Here is a 17,590-nt window from a genome sequence, read left to right as displayed (position 1 = left end):
AGACAGGAGCTAGAAGGGCTGTGTCATGAGCTGCTTATTTGAGCATATCAATGGGCTCCTGGATGGGAGTGCACAGTTTTCTCAGGAGTTTGCTGACTGACATCCAGAGGTCAGTTCTGGAGCCCAGGATAGCAAAGGCAACCTTGTGATTGTGTACCCAGTTAGTTATGGGAGATGATGTACACTTCATTTGTAAACAGCATAAACAGCTATTCTCTCTCAGTTTTGTGGAGTGAAATATGTGTCTGATGGCTGTTTGGTAGGAAAAGCATTTGTGTCTGCAACTGGGTCTGTTCGGTTGCCCTGATGAAGACAGATTATGTCATTGGCAATTTGTCTATAAGAAGGGCTGTTACAGCAATTAGCTTCTAACTTGCATTTCACATTTTCTACTCATTAGCTTTGATAAATGAAGAGTGCTTAGGATCAGAAGTGCCTCCTGAAATGGAAGGGCTTAACCATGACACCTGTGTATGCAGACACAAATTGAAATCACTGATACAGTGTTTGCTTCACATCACCACAGTTCTGCCACCTGCTAAATTGCTTCACTCCAGTCCCATGTCAGGTCACGTTCCAGTGATCACGACATTCGTGACCTACCTGTGAGCTTAGACAAGTGGAGGAAATTCACAGTCCTCCTCCTCCTCTGCCTTGCTTGCTTTCCTTTGCGTGACAAGATGAAATGTGTGCTACTGGCCTGGAATAAAAGAGAAAGCCTCTTGCAACTTCCATGACATGATGAGGATGGCATGGTGCAGGGAAACAACTTTCAGAGTTGGTCAGAGGTCTAGGAGCCTTAAAAAACATTGCTCAGCTTATGCTTAAAACAACTACCAAAATGAAAAACAGTCATAACACCCAAACACATCCATCACCACTCCAAATCTTTCTCTGATTAAACTGCTTGGAATTCTACTTGGCAACGATAAAGAACGGCATTTGAGAAAGGTCAGAAGAAACATTTTCAAGTTCAGTCTTCTGGAATAGACACATATTTAGATTGCTCAGTCACAGCATGTTGATCACTGCTGTGACTTCAGAGCTCTGCTTTTCTGGTGAGGAGGATGACCGTACGAAGGAGGCTGAAACCTGTGTTCCCTTTGCCCTGCTCTTATGGTATGGCCACGAAGCAAAATTCCTTCACAGTAGGGCTGGTGTATCCTGTGGGCTGCTCCAACAGTGATCCACTGCCAATGGTTCCCCCTGGATCCCCTGACTCTGTGAAGGATGGGACTGCTGGGGTGACAGCTGGGTGCAGAACAGCTTGGTGATGTTGGCAGTGTCTGGCCCTACTTGCTCTGCTGGGACTGAGTTAGCTGGCACGCCCTGTGCCAGGGCGGTGGCCGTGGCTGTCCCATGGCTCACTGGACAGCCAGCTGATTTAGAGCTCCACTTTTTCTGCCTATGGCTGAAGAACCTCTGTAGACTTAAGGGTGCTCTTCTGTTTTTTAAAAGACAATGAAAACAAGAAACCAAACTCAACCTGTTTGTTCTTCACATGGCATAAACTTATTTTCAATAGTTCAGCTCTATCTACAGCTTATTGAAATTCTATTATTTAAGAATAAATCCCACCCTCCTAGCAGAGGCCTGAGCACTAAGGCTTCTGTATGTCAGAAGCTGTTCTGCAGAAAGAGAAATGCACTTGAGCTACTGCAGTTACTTGGCTACCACAGTAACTGCTTGCAGACAAATCTGTGGAAAATTCACTGTTTTGTATTTGCTCTTTTTAGTGTTAATACTGCACTGGAGACAGAGAACGGAGAATGGAGCAGCTGAGCTGCAGGACTACAACCTGAGATAATTCACACAGTACTTTGAGTCCCCTTCCTCATCACTAATAGAATTCTTGCTAAACTCAATTACTCCCACCCAAAGCTGAATTAAATTCCCTCTGTCACAGTACATCTTTTGCTCTATCTGTATACAAACTAAACGGAGGTTATTTTACCAAGCAAAATACTTCCCTGCCTCCAGAGCTTCCCAATTGTCCATAGCTAGGTACTCAAGTACACATGTCAAGCCACTAGGCTAACATTTTCAAATACAATGCCTCTGGGTTTTGAATTAGATATCTGTTGTCATTGGCCATCTGGGTATTAAATGCCAAAGGGTGTGTCTGTCCTTTAAAAAAGTTTAAACTCCTCTGTGAAATAAAGGGAACAAAGTCTGTTATATGCTGTGAGTGATTTGGACTCAGTCTCCTTATCTTCCACCAAGCAGAAAACTGCCTCATTGATGTGGACAGTTTTATGTGAAGAAGATTCTGTAGAAATCTGAGTCCAAGTTAAAACACTGACTTTAATCAGTGAAGGACAGATACTGGGTAGCAAAGAAGTAGGATCTTCTTAGATAAGTTTCCATGTTTGAATTGTAGGACAGGGCTCAAAAAGCCAAAACAATGTGCTACTTTGTACACATGGCTGCTTTGCACATGCAGCTCTATTTGTCCACCAGAGCTATCGTGACAGCAAATCCACAGTTATACAATTCTTGGCAGGAAAGCTTAATGTATGCAAGGGAACAGCATGGAGAAGCAATCTTACTCCTTGCAACATACTTGAACTGGCAAGTTCTGATGCACATAATTCTCCTCACCTGCACAGAGCAAAGAACAAATGGAAATTATACCTTACTGGATCAAATGTTATCTTCTTACTCCTTTACATCTTCTTTGTTGGTAATAAATGAAAGGATCGTGTCTTTTAAAATGACCAAATGTACTCATATTGAAGAGAAATCAAAGTCATTGTTTAGGCTTTGGTTACCCTTTGCTGGAAGCTATAGATGACTTTGTGGGACATATCTGAGAGCAAGGAGATGTCTTATGTTTATAATCACCGAGGAGTGGTGAGCACAGACAGTTTAAAGTAATCTCATAGCTCTGTTTTTTTAACTAAGTATTTCAATATGAAAACAAAGATGAAAAATTTGTCTCCTTCCCTTATAATATCTACCTCATTAAGATATTTTCTCCTGTTCAGTGCAGGTACGGTTCAACCTTGAGATATTTTCTGTAAGAGACATGGGAGCTTTGGACTGGAGAAAATGGAAAAATACTCATGATTAGCCTCTTCTCTGAAAATGTTTGTATATCAAGGCTTAAAATGCTTAATGGTATTCTTTAAAAATCCTTTACATTCACTCTTATTGATAGGAACTGGAATAAATGCATTTTGCCAGCAATAGCACTAGAATAAGGCAAACTAGGACACTGTAAGTTTAAGTATATAATATGAGAAAATTAACTGTACATATGTTTGTTGTTGCACAAGTCAAGGAATTCTGACAAATGGAACATAGTCAGTCCAGCGAGAAATCCCAAGGCAAGCCAGGAATGTGTTGTCAGGCAGCAATGACTTCAGCCCACAGCCCTTGCCAGCCTCCCTCGGTCAGGTCCACAGCTCCAGATCACTGCTCTGCAAAGGGTCACCACTCCCTTCCCATTAAATCACTGCACAAAGGACCAAATCTAAAAGTGGCTGGCTGGGGTTTTTCCATTTTGCAAGAATGCATTATGACTACCAGACATCTAATAAGCAGTGAAGTTGTTTATATGAGCAAAATATTCAGCCTCTCAGATAGATTCCCTTCTTCTTGCCTTTCTCAAGTGAAGTGGTACCACAAGTGAAGTAGTACTCACTTCAATTTTGCTTGTTTTCTTCAGAGCTTGTTAAAACTATGAGGGTTTGCATTTTGACAGCCAATTTATCCCCACGACAGTGTGGTTTGTTACCTCATGCTTTTTATCTACATTCACTTTCACAACTGTTTAACCAAGCAGCTTCTGAGGCCATATAGCATCTAATTTCCTTAGAAAAGAATCTGTCATTGTGGGGGTCAAGTGGATGAGGAAGTTTGTGGCAATCTAAAAGTTTTTGCTTGCTTGCTTGTTCATTTCATGAGTAGTAGAAAATGTTTTTCATTGAATGACTGATTTACTTTCAGTAAAGTAAGTTTAAAATGTTAGAAAATACTGTGTGGGAAGTGGACTTTAATCTTCCCAAAAGGGACACTGGTCTTCAGTTTTCACATATTACTTCAAATGTACCTAAAAATCATCAATGGTTAAATAGAGCTGCTTCCAATAATATTTTGATGTCTTACAAAGGTCAAACTAAAGGTTAGTTTAACTATTTTAAGTTTCATAACCTTCAAAGGACAGCGACAGCTGAAATAACTCAGTAATTTTACGTTAGCAATCAATATAATGGCTGGAAAAGCATGAGAAGGGATATATAATTTTGAGAACTCACTGTAAAATCCATGTAGGATGTTTTTTACCAAGAGAGATGTATTTTTACTTCAGGGTAGATTACATGCTTTTCTGTAGTTTTGGAAAAAAATCAGTAAAGACAAAGTACTTCAATTTTGCCATGAGGCAAACTCAGAAAAAATTGATTCTGTCCTCATTGACAGTTACTGATTCATCTGAGTACACCTAGAGCTTCCTTCTGGTTTTATGCTGGAATAGCTCACAGAAATTAGTATTAATGCTTGTTGGTGTTCATCTAGGTAACAAATGTGGAAACTAAATTATTTCATTTATTTTTGTACTCAGTGGGAGCTAAAATCACAGACACTCTGTTAGAAGGGTTTTTTTCATTCTTTGTTTCTACTAAGCAGCATCTTATCATATAAATGCTGTCATAATTTTGAGGTGAACAGGTTCAAGCCTGAATTCTTGACAAAGGTAGGAATTTCAAGTCTGCACTTAAAAAAAGGGAGGGTAAAAAAAATGTATTGTTGACTGAAAGATGATCTTACAGCTGCAGCTGCAGTTTTGGAGTTGGAAACCTTGTGGTCCCTCATGTTTCTTCTGTAATTGTCCTCAGAGATGTTTCACCTGTTTGATTCTGCCCTCCACTAACCCTGACTGCTGCCTTACTCTGCAGATAGCTCCATTCTGAATCTCAATCGTTTTCTCACAGCTCTACCACTTAAAGTCACAGCCTTTTAAGAATGAGGATATCATATTTATTTGTGTCTGATATTACAGTGGCAAATGCCATGAACACAGACATGATTTTTTGTAGGAATTAAATATGGAGTTTTGAGTGCACAATTTAGTTTGATCAACAGCCTAGAAAAATACCAGAAAAAACATTAAGAATAGAACATTTAAAAATATGGGAAAATATAAGTTATTAAAAATAATAGTTAGTGCAAATAAAAACTTCTGAGTATGTTGAAATGGAATATAGCACGACCCATGTTTTAGTCTTTCCATGTCTTCCAAAAGTAGTTTTGAACACATGTTTGAAAAGTCACATTAAAATACATTAGCATGTTTGAAAAAAGAATGTGACATAATATTTTTTTACAATTCTAGCATTTACTTGAATTCCAAAATTAAAACTTGAACAAGCTTAAATAATTAATCAATTAGTAGATAAGTAAGACCTAATTTTCTTTCTCTTGGGATTACGCATCATTATTTACCATTTATTTGGGGGAATTATTTTTCTAATTATTTTTTTCAAATTTTATCCATCTCTAGTTTGGATATACCAGTCTTTGTTATCATGCATATCACCCAGCCTAGGCAGTTAATTAGTCCTGGAAGTTTGCCATTATTAAAAATTAATTTAGTACTGATTCACCCATATTTTTTTCAAATATATGTTTGAATTATGTACTACTTTCTTTAGTCATCGACTAGAGCAATTAATGGCATGCATGAGGTTTTCCCTTCATAAAAATCATTAAAAATCCACTCTTTAAATGGAAATAGAGCTCCATAGACCTTGTTCTGTTGTGACACAATTACAGTGGTTCTCCTGTTCCAGCTCCTCGGGAATGTATATCCATTAAAGAATCATTAAAAGTGCACAATCGACTCCTCAGTGGGAGTAAGAACCCACTCCCCAGGGCACAGAACACTCTGGGGAACAGCTGAATGCAGATACTTTCTTTCTTACTCTCTATGACTATGATCTTCCATTCCTTCCTGCATGCTGAAGTGGCTCCAGTTCACTGACACCAGCCCCAGTGAGAGACCGGTAAACCCAGGCACAGACTGGATTTTGCTGCTTCCAGCTAGATCTGCTTTACTAGATTAAATGGGTGAAGATCTTCCTGGATGCTGAAGTCAGCTGGCTCACAGAATAGCCCACATCTATGGCAGGAATTTTTTCACCTCACAGCTGGGAGATTGCATGCATGGTGCCTAAGGAGAAAGGTCCCTATAAACCTACAACTCCCAAACCGTGCTCAGAAATTGCTTGAGACAAAGTTGGTTAATGTGGACATATCTAACACTGTGGGCCATCCTCAGAGTTTATGAGCCTATCCCACTGACCAGAAATGTTCCCATGCACTGTTTCATTTGCCAGTGAAAACCCTGGAAATGAGGGTGAAAGCAAGCAAATGCCAATGTGCTGAGGTGCCCTGCAGAGGCAAGATGACTTTTGGGCAGGAATGGCTACAAAAACTCCTGCCATTAGCCACTTCCAAATAAAAATGGACTTTAGGAGATTTTTTGAGTACAAATTTCTTTCTTGTAGGCAAGTACCTAAATGCAACCCTGGAAGTCCTTGCCTTCACTGCTCTTCCAAGAAAGTTTCACAGTGACAGTAGTGCAAACCACTTCAGAATACCTGAAGAGATAAAGATAGGGCCATGGTGCATTGCTAATGCTGGCTTTAGGCACTGCTGTGGGGTTTGTGTCAGTGGGAGCACTCAGCCAAATGCAGCGTAGATGGTGTGTCAGAGAAGAACTCCCTGCAGGAACACTATTGAACACTAAACTACCCCAAAGCTTTTCCATTTTTGTAGAGCCCTTCTCTTACCTTCTGAGAAGAGGCTGTATCCCTCATCTCAATGAGAGGCTAGTACATGTCTGTGAGGCAGCCATGATATAACAAGGCATTCTAATATGGGAATTTTCCTGGCCAGTCTGTGAGATAGGCCTTTGTAACATCTGATGAATCCAGGTGGAGAAATTCTGAATCATGGAGCTGCTGTTAGTGAAACACTGTTTACTTACATTTTTCTAGTATTCAGCTGGGGTGGTAGTGCAGGCTTCAGAAACCTGACTTTTTCAGTGAACGGATAAAATCTTGGAAGGTGCAACTCTGAGTTTCTTCAGCTGTTTCCTCATGAATAAGAGCCTGTTGTATTCCAAAGACATTTTTTAGTTGACTGTCCTACAGATAGACTTAAGGGATGTCTTTAGATTACCATCTTCAGCTTTCTCTTTCTCTCTCTCTATATTTTCCCTAGTTTCTGTATGAGTAGTTCAAGCTGAAATTTCAATATAGTAAATGTAATGTTTTATTTTTAGATAAAATCAGATACAGAAAGAAAGAAATGGTTAAAAACTTTCTCTGAAAGTGAAGTTAGATGGAATACGTATGCAGTGTTTATTTGTATAAAGAACAACGTGAGAGAAAAAAGGAAACAAAGAATTTTTTGCAAAAAATTTCTTTGCTAAATGTCTTTGTATGTTTGTAAGTATTTGTTCTGGTTTTTCCGCTCTCTTTGCCTTTCCAAAATGGAATGACGGTTTATATGGAAACAAGATGGCAAAGGTAAAAAGCCTTTTAACCTTTATTCTGCATCAGTTTACAATGCAGGGCTATCTGATCACAGCTGTTTTCTGGGTTCCTATAGTAGATGACACAGAAATGTCGACAGAAACTGGTACTGCTATTGCAGCTCAGTTTTGCATATCATCTCTTTGTATCCCAGTTTGTTCCTATAGGGTGAAGTACTGGGGGTTTTCTCAACAGAAGTAGTTTTGCCTACTGATTTTATGGGCAAAGTTTACAGTGGAGCAGTGAGTATGGGTGATTTCCAATGTTTGTGAGTGTTCATGATGTAAAAGTCCCAGCTGCACCACAACTCTGGATCCTATCTCTAGTTTTAAGACAATCTGGGACCCTGGAAATGAACAACACTGACTTTTGTCCTATTAAAAATCCAAAATGTTTCTCCCCTCATGACACAGTGCATGAGAGAATCTCATAGCCAGGGTCAAGTTTTCTTTGAAGACAGAGATACCAGCTTTTTGTATCCCGTGGACATGACAGGTTTCTGACTGATGTTTGGTTCAGACATATACACAAAGTGCCTGAGGCACCCACTGAGCCTAAACAAAGAAGCCTGGGAAAGGTCTCACTATATCTATTGTCTTACACTGACATCAGCCTTTCCATTACAAAGGCCTTCAAGACCTAAAGTAATCAATAATGATGAATGTGGCTTTTCCCTGTGTGCATCTGAGACAGATGGAGAGTCACTGTGGTCAACAATAGCCTGCAGACAAGGGCCTTGACACGGTTGTTTAAAAACATCCTAAAAACCATACATTAAAAAAGGTACAAAGTTTTGTGATTTTTTTTTACATATTTGCCTGCTTAATTAGATTCCTTCAGCAAGCAGTAACTGTTTGCATGAGGATCAGTGCTGTTGCTGAGAAGCATCCATCTCTCAGAGAAATGACAGACAGTTTTTCCGCTTGATTTTCTCTCTCTGCATCTCCATTCCTTTCCAAACTCTCATTTCTCAAGCTTTCTTTACCCCTTTCTCCATCTCTCTCTTCTCTTCCTTAGGCTGGTTCACAACATGCCTGTTAAAGAAGCATTGTATAGTGAAAATGCACACCTCAATTAGTTAACCTTGAGAAGAATATTATAGACTGTGCTGCATTTTTAACCTCCTTACATGTAACTGTGTTCACCTAGGATTGGATGGAGGAAGCCATCCCAGTGGCCTGTCCTCAGAGAGGCTGCAGGTATCACATGATGGGCATGGACTCAGAAAGCAGTCTCTTGCCAAGGGGGCAGGAGGCTGGCTTCATGTTGAGAGCAGATGCTGTGTGTACCTTATCCAATCCCTGCCTGCTCACATTTGTTCCACCCACAGCACATCTCCCCTTTGGCAGAGGCACATCCCAGTCTTCTGACAAATGCAAACAAAAGGAAAATCGAAGCAGACTGCAAATGATCAGAACTTCATTATTGTCCCAGTACTGCTTTTGTTTTTCAGTTGCCTTAGTGTTCGTTTGTGATCCCAGTAGAGGTGCAGATGGGTAGTTTGGATGGATGATGATAAGTCCCTCGCAAAACTGATAAAAGAATTTTCAGTAGCACTCACCTAAGAAAATTATTTTAGTAAAGGTAGGAGCAAGCAGAAATACAAATGTGAATCTCTAAAGTTGAATTTGGCCCTCATTTCCAATGGGATGAGAAAGAATCTTTCCTGATTAATTGTTAATAATCTACAGCCCAGTGTAAGCATATTAGCGACTTTTGAATTTTTATTACAACATATTAGTAAATAATCAGAAACTGGCCTTAAAATGTTTTACATAGAATTCAACAGACTGTGGAGTAATAGGGGTACATTGGGAACTATTACATGAAGGACACAAGATATCTTAATGTTTTAATTAGTATATTGATCTTAAGGTCGCTAACTTTGCTCCTGAGCCTGTGATCCCCACCCCATCCATAGGCAATTCTGGGCTGTGTGAACTGCTCCACTGATCACCTAAAAGGATATATAGCAATGCTGTCCTGCTTTGCTTTTTTTGGTCAAACACTCCTGCTCTCAGTCTTCTGCAATACCTTTTAATTGAATTACTGACCATTGTAACTGTCTCTGTGCACTGGAAGGGAAAAACCCTATTGGAGACAAAGTTTGTGACATCCAGTGAAGGCTTCCTGATTCCCAGATTCTAATTTACATGCCCTCCATCCATGAGTGTGTTTCCAACCTTTTTCTTCCCTTCTTTTTACAGTATTACAGCTCCAGAAGAGCCCACGTGGTCTGTTCATTTCAAGACCCATTTTTCCCACACCAGTGGAAAGGAAAGAGGAGGGATGGCACTTTTTATAATTTATTCCAGCCTTCCCACATGGGGAAGGCGGGGAAATTGAAAGCTTCTGAAATTAGTGGGGCTGCACTGTTGCAGATGAAGGCACCATTTAGCTTAGAATCATGCTAATTCCTCCCTGTGGACAGCCTTTGAAAGAAAACAAAAAATCACACTCAAAGACAGATTGCTTCCTTTACATTAATAACAAAAGTGTTTATTCTAGTAAAAAGTTGGAAAGGAGCAATTAGAGACTTCAGGGAATATGCTAAGTGAAATTGTGGGGTTTTTTTATCCTGGATTACAGATAATTTACTAAATTGCTGTATTTTACTTTTTGTGGTCACCAGTGGCACAGTGACCCAGTTGTGGTAATGCCCCTCTGCCATGCTCTGGAAAATCCAATAACCCCTGTGGCTGCCCCAGGGAGCTGCTTGTAACTGCTCACCCCACCACAGAAATGTCCTGTGCGCCCTGTACAGGGAACTTCCATGGGAAGTCCCCTGCTGCTTGCAGCTGCTGGCTACGAGGACAGCAAGCATGGGGTGTCTCACTGTGTGAAGGGAAAGGGATGGCAAGAGGAAAGTCATCCTAAAATTAATTTTTGTGGCTTATTAGTAGTAATTCTATATTTACAATGTGCCTAAAAAACCTTCATCCAAATCTGTTTGGCAAGCTGGTTAGCAGCTGTAGCCCAAAAAATGTTATGTATCTAATTACTACTGATCAGAAAAGATGAAGGATAGAATAAGATGGACAAATTAAAATGAGCCAGTGCAAACTTAACTTTTAAAATAGCTCTTTGTTCATTATTTTATGGTTTGTCCTAAAGCTGTGCTAGTTCCCGTGCAGAGATATATGTTTGGATTGTCCCCTTCCACCCTTCATGCACCAAGCTAAGAGCTGAGCCCTTGCATCTGAGGGATGCCCAGCCACTGAAGTGGGGGTCAGGTGATCCTGACAGCTCTCAGCAACCTCAGAGCCTCTTGCTTGAGGGTTGGTTTGCTGGAGTGTGAGACACTGTGAGTGTACTGTAGCTTTGCCATTTGTGTGTGTGTGTACTTTAGGGCACACATTGTGACTCTTGGGGATGGTCCTGTGCAGGGTCAGGAGCTGACTTGATGAACCTTGTGATTCCTTTCTGACTCACCATAGTCTGTGATTCTGTCATCTGTCTATCTAGCTCAAACCATCTGGTGCTCTGAAGTCACTGATATCTTTCCTTCAAGGAGGTTTGACAAGGTTTCTTAACAAAAATGAAAAAAACACTGAGAAACTGCTAGCCTTGCCTGATTTCAGTCTGGTATGGCCTCTAGTATAGCCCCAGCTGTTCTTATTGTTGTCCACTTTAAACAAAATTTTAAATAAAAACAACCCCCCAAAAAACCAAACCTGTTCTAATTTCTACTACCATTTAAAGTTTCCTCTCATCCTTTAAAGACTTGTGCTTGGTTCTAAAACAGAAGACAACAGTTTACAATGAGGAACCCTAAAAAACCCTAGTGATAATTAGGTAGAATAACCCACCTTCCTTACATACTTTCCCCTTTTTTTCCTGACCTCTATCCAAATTTTTAAAATCATATGTTTTGAAGGGTTGCAGACTGGTATGTACTGGAGTAGCTGATTTTGCATAAAGCATCAGGTTGAATTCCATCATCATAGCCTGCCAGTCAGTCTCCCTTACTTCCCGCAGTCTGAGATCTATAGCTCGGTTTTCTGCAGCATGGATGGAGAAGGAGGCAATAATTTATATGAAAAGGTAATTGGTCTCTCTTGCAGATCACTGGTTTCATGCTTCTAATAAGACATCTATCATCAACCAGTTGTAAGTTTCCATCTTCAGATACTTTTAACACAATGTGTATTTCCTTTCCTGCCATAAGTACTGCAGTGACCTTCTTGTGAGATGTCTACAGCCTGGGCATTATTAGCAAGTTCCACACCTTAAAGGAAAGTCTGTAGGTTTTTGACCAAGCAGAGGTGAGAAAGTGCTGGTGTGACTAAAAGTGACACTAAAAGCATCTGTTGCTATAAAAAGCAATAAAAGTCCGTAAACCATGAACAGAGAGCAGATGCACAATCTTGACAGCTCTGAGCTCTTTTTCCAAGCCTGTCAGCAGCACCTCTGTGTTGTGTGAGCTGAACTTTGAATTTCTCAGGCTCCCACAAGCAAATCCTGCTGAGTCACAGGAACTAGAAACACATGAATTTTCCACCCCGTGATTCATGCTGAACACGGTGACTGGCCATACCAAGTGTTATTTCTACAAGAGATGGGCATCCTGTGAGGGGTTTCTTGATGGACTTCTCTCAGTGATTGCATTAATGTGGTGTGTTTTGTACTGTATTAGGCAGATCTAGGCTGGATGCAAAAAGGTGTGGCCACACCATCTTCTGTGTGCTTCCCTGTGTCTAACTAACAGTCATTAAGTCCTAACCATTTCTGTGGCATGATTAAGTCCAACCATCTTAACTTAATTAAACTGCAAATGATCAATGTATTGACTGCCAGTGGTAGATACATCAGTCCAAACTGAAGAGATGAAGCCTATTCTTCCTTAGAGATTTGGCTCCCTGAAAAATCAGTTGTGGCAAAATAAACCCTGAAATGAAACTTGATCTGACTCCAGTTCTTCCCAGCTGGCTCCTCTTTCACAAGATGCAAGGGCTACATCCCCAGTGGTGCCCTGAGCACAGCCAGGACTGTTTTTAGCAGCTGGCAGGGATTACCCACCTCCACCCACAGTATCACCTTCTCTCTCCCACCAGCACAGAGTGGCTGCAGGGAGGCAGCAGCTGGGAATGGTCTCAAGGCTCTGCTAACTCCGCTGCAGATTGTGATAGTAGGGTGTTCTGAAGGCTTGCCAGTAACTGTTATAATAAATTAACAATACACATGATTAAGGTTCGAGCACTAGGAACATACATTGACACTGTAATAGATATACTGCAGTAGATATAGCCAAGCAGCCTAAATTTTGGACAAAAAGCTCTGTATTTTCAGCCTAAAGTAACTGTTATCTTGTGTCTCAAACACTCTCACTTTGGATTTCTGAGGCACACTAGAAGCTGCCACATCAACACACCACATAATTAAGCAGGCGTTTGATCTGTGTTGGGTATTCCTTGCTGGTAACTGACCCTCCACTTAGTCTTGGTTTCCAAAAGCAGTGCTTGCAGTCCACAAGGAGTTTAAATTATACTCTTGATACTGAAATTACAGTGTTAATGCTTTAAATTACACTTCCAACTCAGACATCACCTTTACTTATTTATCAGGCTCACACCCAAGGGGCCTTCCCTTTCTGCAATTGGTCATTGAGTGAAAACACTTTCCTTCTGCCTGACCCATGCAATCTGCTGCCATGAGCAGCACAGTCTGATTGTGTATCACAGAGCCCATGTGGTGTCTTCTTGAGTTATTTTTGCTGTACTGAAACTGCCACCTCTCCTGGGCTCTCTGCACTGTGTGGTGGGAATGATGTGTTTGAAAAATTCTGCCCATTGTAAATTATCTTGTACACTCAAATGGTACATAAGTGAGGGTTAATAACAGCAAGAGCAAAATCTACTCCAAACCAGTTCTGTATATTATTTGTAAGCTTAATGGAGCTCACTGACTCCTGCTCTTGATCTTGAGGATACTTCTTACCAGGTGTTTTTTACTGGTCTGACCAAATGTGCACAGCTCACGTGCTTGTTAGGAGCTCATTGTGCTTGGTGTATGCTCAATCTCATGGTCATTAATGAACTCCAGTGGTGCTCCTTGTCTCTTGCCCTCCATCTCTTGCCCTTCTGGTGGTTACTTATGGCACAATCTCACCAGAACTTGTGGGCCACTGTGTTAACTGAGAGCTGCCAACCAAACTGCATTTACAGATATTGAAGTGGGGGAAGTCCCTGCATATATATAATTTTATTTTCTATTATATAATATATTAATTTTCTTATGCATCTATAAATGGAAATATGTTTTACTAATAATTTATTACCCACAACTCTCTAGCCAAAAATATACTTTAATGTTGATAAAAAATGCTTAAATGTAGTGTTACTTAAATGAGCATCATTACCAAATTTAAAGGTTTGTTTTGTTTTATTTTTCTCTTTCTCTTTTATATAATTGAATTTTATTTTGCATTCATTTAAAAATTGAACTTTTGAAGTTTCTATGGGTACAGTCATTTTATTTGATGGGGTTGCAGCAGGACTTCTCCATTGCTCTGTGATGGAAGGACAGTATTTATTTTCTGTCCTGGAAAATAATTACTTTACCCCATGTGACTTTCCATCACCCAATTTCCAGATTACTCTCAGGTGTAACTTTTTAAATGATTCTTGACTTGTCCATGCAGCCTAGGAACCATTGTAACCTTCTGGGTATTTCTTTATGATTGTCAGTGTCAGAGCTGATCTTCAGCCCTGCACAACAGATTGATATTCACTTGGCAGGTAGCAGCTGTGGGGTGTTTTTTGCACATACTTTATAAACCTTGGAAGCAAAAATAGTTGTTCAGTTCAGCTGTGCATTGTGCACTACTGACCCAGTCATGCTACCACATCCTTATAGTGGAAAATGCAAAAGCACAGCTGATATATCTTCTTCTGCTCCTGCATTGTAATTCTGAGGGTGAAAAACCCTCATGAGCTACACCCACCTCACCTCTTCTTGCCACAGAAGCCATTCACTGTGTTTCCTTCAGCAAGCACTGTGCTGCTGAAGAGGTAAGTGATGTCCCTCCGCTATTGTGCCATGGGACAGAGCAGGTTTGCTTAGGTAGCTTCTCCAAGCAAGAACTTTAACACCGGAGTACTATCAAAATCTGTGTCTCTGCCACTTCAGTCGATGGTCTTGGCACAAAGACTAAGGACTGAAAAGGTCTGAAAGTCCAAATTCCAGGAAAATATTGAGTATGAAGGGTTAATTACATAGACAGGGCGTGTGTCCAGGCTGGTGCTGAGGGGTCCATTTTTTTACTTGACACTTTTCTGTCAGTTGCTGTTTTCATTTTCCCAGCTGTTCTGGGGAAGACACTCTACTGTGCAGAGTACAAAAAGCCAGGCAAGGACCAGCCTGAGTCAGGAGAGAGGCTGTCAGGGCCCTACCCCCTCAGTCTGCCCCAGCTGATGTGTTCTCCCTTCTTGTGATGCATGAGATGGTTGCTGTGCTGGGCTGCAGGGTCCCTCTCCATTTACAGCAGGGTTACATTCAGCCCACATGCTTCAGTTTGGCACAGGAAATCCAGTTCTTTCCTCTCCTCTCCATGGCAGAACACACTAGTTGTGATTAGGGTTTTTTTCTGCTTAGGTTTTTTTTTTTTGCGCATCACCCACGGTGATGCGCAAAAAAAAAAAAAAACAAACCAAGGCTGTGCATTTCCAAGAAAGTGAAGCTGACAAACAAAAATAGATGATCTGTCCTTTAGGTGAGCTCTCTCTGCAGTACAATGTGTGAGCTATTGGAGCCTTGTGGAGAAGAATAGTACAAATTGGCTGGTCAGGGACTTAATAATTCTTAGGTATGAATCATTGCTGTCAGAGTTTCTATGGGAACAGAGAAATAAGTGAATATTTAGGCTATTTTCACATTAATTATATCAGATCATCCAGAGGTTGTGCAATGTCTAGAAGCATGCAAAGAAACAAATAACTGTATTATTTAGATATTGCTAGTTACTGTTACTGGGTTTTTTTGAAAAGTATGTTTTATACAACTTAGTCACAAAACATTTAAAATCAACAGAAGACAAACAGGACATTTGGCTGTAAGCTCAGAACAATGAACTCATGAGGTTTATTTTTATGTGCAAGTTCAGCCTGGATGCGTGCCACGTAACAGAAAAATCCAGTTACCACTTAATGCCTTTTTTTCCTCCCTTGAAGTGATGAGGGCATCTGGATCGCATTTTAAATTGCAAACTAGGCTTTTTAGCTTTTTAAAACAATTTGCATAGCTTGAACTAATTAGTGCTTTGGTTGATGTGTAGGCAGTAAAACAACATGACCCCAAGCATGAGAGAGGTGAATGAGAGCTGCGTGAATTTTGGCATTTCCTAACTTTTGAGAGCTTGGATTGGCTACTCGAACATTGCAATGTAAGCAGGGTATACACACAGCGGAAGTCACGAAGTAATACTAGAAGGAGACCCCTAGGATAATCTGTGCATGTTTCCCAGCATTGTAAATGAATGTTCACAGAGTCTAAATACATAGTGTAATGTTCTGTTCCCCTGAGCAAAGCCAACAGCCTCAGCCAGATGCATCTGTCCCTCTTGAGTTGAGCTGTTCACTGCAATCCCTGAAGCACGTGTGAGCTCCTGACACCAGAGGTCTAATTTCTGTGATCTGCACTATTTCTGCTGATATTGGGCAGATGTCCCTCAGTTCCAGCTGGCTGGACCAGCTTTGGCCAATGCCCAGCCAATTTCCTCTCAGATTTTGATGTTTTCCTCACTACAATCACACTCAAATCTCTGCAAGCAAACCCGTGATTATGTTCAAGAATAAACAAAATATGGTGTCTTGTGGCTGAATTACCATTGACGTGGGTGCTGCAGGGAATCAGGAGCCGTAAGTCATATGAAATGATAGAAAGCAGAAGGAGCAGATAGTTTCTACTAAAAACAAATCTAGTTTGTGTGAAAATGAGGAAACCTGAACCATACCCTTCCAAACCCAAGTTTCAGATCCATATTTCTTAGAGGGATGGATTGGATTAGGTTTTGCCCAGGTTGCAGCACTTTGCAACACTATGGTGAGAATGATGAGGAGGGATTGCCTTGCTACAGTGGTACAGACCAGTGAGGCTTTTCTGCAGAGCTGTGCAGGATCTCAAGTTCCAGTGAAACATTTTTGTTTCATGATACAGCTTGTTCTGCCAAAAGCATTCTGGCATTTCAATCATGTTACCCTTCAACCTTCTGCAGCCTGCAATTCTTCACAGACAGCTTTGTTACAATTAAGGCTTTTTTTTCTCCCCCAGAAGATGGCAAAATGCATTCCCTGAATCCCAGAGACTGGGGAATTACTGTTGCTTGAAGAAAATGTTGCTGGATGTTTTTAAACTTGGCAAAAACATCTTAATTCTTAGTTCACGGAAGTAGTTAAAATTATATATCCAAAAGGTTCTGAAGCATTTTTCCTTGCTGCAGATACTTTCTTGGCACCTGGAAATGATGATCCCCCTCAAGGACACCGTCAGAGGATGGGGCTGGGGAGCAGCTCTGCAGTGCAGCCCTGAAGTCACAGTGGGCAACCAGCTGAACACCACTGAGGTGTGCTCTGGCAGCAAAGGCAGCCAGCAGCTTCTGAACTCTGTGACCAGGGGTATGGCTTAAAGGTCAAGGGAAGGGATTGTCCCCCTCTGTGTAGCACTCACACCACATCCAAATACTGAGTCCACTTTTGGGACCTGGCACAGGAAAGACATGGACAATCTGGAGGGAGCTCAGGGAAGGGCTCCCAGGGTGGTTGGGTTGGAGCACTTGGCTCATGAGGAGGGACTGGGGAAGCTGGTCTGGGTCAGCTGGGAAAAGGGATGGCTTTGGGGTACTTAACAGTCCCCAGCACCATCAAAGGGCGATGAAGAGATGGAAGAGATGGAGTGGGACTTTTCACAATGCTATAGGATGGGAGGGCAAGAAGCAGTGGCCCTGAGTTGGAATGAGAGAGGTTCAGGCTGAGTGTAGGGAGAAACTTTCCCCATGAGGAGGCCACTCAGGTCACCCTGAGTGGCTGTGCTGCCTCCATCCCTGGAGGGTTTCC

Source organism: Molothrus aeneus, chromosome 2, assembly GCF_037042795.1.
Source record: "Molothrus aeneus isolate 106 chromosome 2, BPBGC_Maene_1.0, whole genome shotgun sequence".
NCBI classification, from domain to species: Eukaryota; Metazoa; Chordata; class Aves; order Passeriformes; family Icteridae; genus Molothrus; species Molothrus aeneus.
This window is presented reverse-complemented; position numbering follows the sequence as displayed.